Source organism: Triticum dicoccoides, chromosome 7B (genome assembly GCF_002162155.2).
Source record: "Triticum dicoccoides isolate Atlit2015 ecotype Zavitan chromosome 7B, WEW_v2.0, whole genome shotgun sequence".
In the NCBI taxonomy this organism is placed as follows: domain Eukaryota; kingdom Viridiplantae; phylum Streptophyta; class Magnoliopsida; order Poales; family Poaceae; genus Triticum; species Triticum dicoccoides.
This window is the reverse complement of record NC_041393.1, coordinates 465,325,895-465,331,271: the sequence shown is the minus strand read 5'-3', so window position 1 is coordinate 465,331,271 and position 5,377 is coordinate 465,325,895.

Below are 5,377 nucleotides of genomic sequence, written 5' to 3'. Positions count from 1 at the left end.
TCTCCTCTTTGGATCATTGCAACTTTAACCATTAGTTGTGGCTACCAAAGACATAGGCCAATGTAGAGTTAGTATAAATGACAATAATACCAAAGAGGCAAGGTAGAAGCTAGGTCATTTTCCGAGCAAGAAACGTTCAATGTAGCAAAAGCAAGTATTAGTTATCTTCTTTGCTTATAGTTACAAGGCTACATAATGTGGTAAAGCCATAAGAGATGAGGTTTTTCACACATCTGATTGTGTCATTCTAATGAGTAAATGGATGTTTATTCATTTCGTAAAATTTGGAATTTATTTAACATGTTTGCAGTCAACTAAATTTACATTGCACATTTTAGTGCAAAGACTAAAATTAGCATGCTGTCGGACCTACATCCCTGTAGAGTTGCTTTTCATCCCTATATAAACTTTAAAACTTCATCAATATCAACCTAAATTTGTTGGACATGGTTGAGGACGGGGCTACTTTGTGTTATTCATGTACCAAAGCACATAGTGAATAATTATAGGTTTTTTAGTACTCCCTCCGATCCAAATAAGTGTCGCGGTTTTGAACTTGGGTTAGTTCAAAACTTCAACACTTATTATGGATTAGAGGTGGTATTGAACTTGTATATTTAAATTCCAACCATGTATTCACAGCATAAATTTTTTGACCACAAAATCATCTACTTAGGGTTGACTTGACGGATAGAGATTAACAGCTGGCAAGTTGATAGGGCCACTCGAGTAAGTAGGCCATGCAGGCTTTTGGATGTAGCGTTCCCAAAACTAGATAATAGCTTGCATGTTTCTGCAGGGATCATTTGTAATATAGTCAGTGAGAAAAGGTTGTAATGAAACATGAATGTTTAGATTTAATAATATATGAACTGAAACATAAATCATATTGTATTTTTTGAGGGTAATACATATCATATGTTGTATTTAATTATTGTATAGTTGACAATATTTATTAAATATAAGTGGTATAGTGTAATGATAATATTTTCCCATGCTAATTGTGATGGACTCTTGATGGGGTGGAATATTGTGTGCATGTTGAGATAAATAGAAATAGTGGAATCCACTAATAATAGAAAAATTCTTCACATGCAAGTTGAGGTAGGCATTTGATGAGGTGACATGTGTGCATGTTGAGATAAATAGAAGTAGTGGGGATCATCTTCCCTCAGTTAAAAAGGCTACATAATGTGGTAAAACCACAAGATATGAGGTTTTACACACATTTTATTGAGTCATTCTAATGAGTAAATGGATTTGTATTCATTTCATTAAATTTGGAATTTAGTTAACACCATACATGCGTTTGCAATCAACTAAGTTCACATTGTACTTCTAGTGCAAAATAACCTCTTTAAGCCTACGTTTGGACTAAAATTACCATGTAGTCGGTCCTACACACTTGTGGAGTTGCCTTTCAACCCTATATAAACTCTAAAACCCAATCAATATCAACTGAAAATTGTTGGACATGGTTGATGGCAGGAGCTGCTTTGTGTTTAATCATGTACAAAAAGCAAAGTGAATAGTTAGACTGTTTTTCTATTGAACTTGTATATTTATATTTCAACCATGTGTTCACACCATAAATTTTCTGACCATAAAATCATTTATTTATGGTCGACTTGGTGAAGAGAGATACAAATTTTCATGTTGATAGGGTCAATCAAGTAAGTAGGCCATGCGGGCTTTTGGACGTACCATTCATGAAACTATATAATATTCCGTTCATTATGAAGGAATTAATTATAAGTTTCATTGAGATATGGGTGTATGAAACATGGATATTTATATTAATAATTTATGAACAAAAACATAAAATGTATATTGTACTTTCTAGGCTAATACATACTATATGTTGTATTTAATTATTGTATAGTTGAAAATATTTATTGAATTTAAGTAGTACAAAATAATGAAAACCTTCTTCCCATGTAAGTTGTCATGGACCTTTGGTAAGGTGGAATATTGTGTGTATGTTGAGATAAATTGAAATAGTGGGATCAACTACTAATAGAAAACATCTTCACATGCATGTTGAGGTGAACCTGTAATGAGATAGCATGTGTGTATGCTGAGATAAATAGAGGTAGTGAGGATCAACTACTTCGATATATATTGGAAATTTATTCTTGGATTAATTTTGCTTCAAAACATTGCACTCACATAAGAATGATTGAGGAAATCGATAGAATGCTCGGTAGAACATACTCTCTTCAATTGCAAATACATGTCGTTTTTTATACTTAAGATTTACATTCAACCACTATTTTTTACAATAGAATATATATAGCATAAGAGAAATATTATATTGTTAATGCACTTTCCAAGAAAAAATAGAGCAAATGATTTACATGCTCTCAGTTGAAATAGTTGGAACAATATAACTCAAGAAAAATCTGAAATGATATGTGTGTGTGATATGGAGGGAGTATATTCATAAGTGAACCTTTTGGATCCCGACCGCGATGCATACAATAGGATCAAATATCCCGTCTGATATTTTTGTTGATAGCTATAGAGTTTTTTTGTGTGTGTCAAAAGGCCCAAGGCTAATATTAGATCAAATCATCATTTACAAGAACACCCTTCAAATAGTATGAAATTACAGGTAGGTCCTTAATGAAATCAACAACTTCTTTCTTCTACATCACACTGATGGCGCGCCGTACGTGAGCAAAACTTCCTGCTACCTCTAGGACTCTGTATCACCAAAACAACCTTCTTAGAACCCATGAACATGAAGAAGTTGCCATTGTGAAGTCGTAAATGCAGATTAGAAAACGTCGACTATCATGATCTGGATAGATCGCCATACCGGACAAACTGCTCAGGCCAGAAGATAATCACAATGCAAACCAGATGGAGGGGGGGGGGGACCTCACAGGTTCCTCGACGAAACCGCATCTGACTGAGCTTCATCGGACGGAGAAAGAACTAAGAACAAAATCACGATGTGACGGCATCCCCTTCGTAGAAGGTAGGATGTCATCAGACACCTAGACGAAAGAAAGACAAACACGAGGCCCAAGATCTTGCACTGATTGAAGCTCCACATGCCCTCCACCGATGCCAAAAAGCATCGACGGAGCGAAGACATGACAGAGAGGTCGTATCCCTTACAGTCGATTTTTTTTAGAAAATGAGGAAGACCCCCGGCCTCTGCATCTGGGCGATGCATACAGTCATTTTATTAATTATTAACACAAGACCTTACAAAGTCATACAACAATAAGACTAAAGCCACCATCTAAGCAACATCTGTCGCTACTTCTATCCAGTTGATGAAGGGACGATGATAGTCTGGGCTTAATACCAAACAGACCTCGCAGCCAAACATAACATCTAAGACCTGAGGTCCCAACCAGGACGCCTGCCGGGTATGGGCACCCACCAGTCCGGCATGCTCCTCAACCAGGACGCATGCCGGGTATGAGGCCGCCGTAGCCACCTGCCACCAATCCATCTTCAGAGTTGTACTGTTGCATGTATCTTGCCCGGTCTAGCTGCCGCCGACGCCACCACGACGCCAGACAGCGTTGACCTCCTGCACGAGTCCATCATCACACATCAGACGCCTAATCTCCAGGGCGCCATGCCATCGAGATCCGACACCATCAATGTGTATGATGAAGCACGACTCCTCCTTTTGTCACCTCCAGCCATCACTTACTCCAAAACGATGCCCCCATGAGGAAAAGCGATACTAAGAACGCCATCATCGTCCGATCCGGGAGACCCAGATCTAGGGTTTCCCTCGGAGCATCCCGAGCCTGATGACGCCAACTACAACGACCATGCCTCGACAAGGAAACGACATCAAAGACGCCGCCATCGTCCGCCATGACCGTAGTCGGCGCGATTTTCATCGGCAGTTGCGCCACCGGGCGTACGCCACCGGCCTCGCTGGTCCCTTCAACAGTAGAAAACTCCAAAACAATGCCCTAAAGAGGGACTACGACGCAAAAGCACCACCATCGCTCGATCCCATGGAGATCTAGGATTTCCCCCGGAGTTGCCTGAGTTGTCAAGGACCAGACAAGGATGGAATCCCGCAGATCCGTCCAGCTGCCAACGTGTCGCACTCGCCATCGCGTCGACCGTGACCCAGAGACCAAGCTCACGCCTGGGCCCAGATCCGGCCGCGCCGCCGCCGATCTGGTCACGACGTCGCCGTCCCTGGCGACCGTGGCGCCCCAGATCTTGAAGTCGCCTGCCATGGGGTATGGGATTGCCGGACCACCAGCCACCGTCGTGACGTCCGGCCGCACGCCACGCTCCAGCCTGGGGGTGCCGGCCCACGCCAGCTCCTCACGAGCGGGAGGGCACCTAGTCCCCGTCGCCGCCGGCGACGGCAAGGCTTTGCCTGGCCGCGCCCTCGGGCGGCGGCGAGGGAGGAGGAGGACAAGAGGGGGAGTTGGGGGCGACGAGATCTGGGGGCCTCCCAGCCGCCGCACGGGGGCGACTCGGGGCCTCCCTTACTGCCGATAATGCCATCGCCTCGCTCCCGCCAACCAGACACATAGACTTAACACCAACTAAAGCTAGGGCGATCAGAGACTATGCAAACACTGTAGATCGAGGATCCCCTACCTCGCCGACGAGGGGAACTGGCTGCGGCCGAAGAGGAACCCTACTTGCCCCATTTCTCGAAGGGTGGAGGTGTGCCCTTATATAGAGATCGGCTTTTAGTTATAGGATTGGCGGAGTCCAAATTCTCAGGCAAATCATTTGAGGTTAAAATCTGCGATTCTAATTCCTCTGGCTGCCAAGCACTCCTATTTGTTGAATTCAGTTTCAGTTCTTGAAATATGTCATGACCTTATCGACGTGTTCGTGACTGATCCGTATAACTACCAACGGATTACACGGGCAACAAGGCTACAAAACCCTGTCCATGTCGCTCTTGTCTCACCCCATGACAAACAATGGCGCGCGGTAGCTACCTCACCGTTGAACTGGCAGGTGCGTGTCCCCGTGGAGAGTGGAGGGCAGCTTTCGGGGGAACTATGCGCGGTTAGATGCACCGTACGCAGAAATGGAGACGCCACCGGAAAGATGGAGCCCGGGCGGCCGGCCGGCCAGCCGATCGACGCACGACGTGTCCACGCCGGAGGGTGGACCACGGATGGCTGCATGGGACATCGACGGCGACGCCGGCCGGCGACGACGATGCGCTACCCGCCAGTGCCACCCAACGAGAGAGCGAGGCAGCTAGGTAGCTGGACCCCCTGCCGAGCGATGTCTACTGTGCTAGTTTGGTCCATTGCTAGTGGATACTATATTTGGTTGGAGTGATGACATAGGCTCCACGTGCGCGTGCGGGTGCTTAATTGGCTATGGACCGTACGTGCGCGCGTGCGCCTCATCTCGG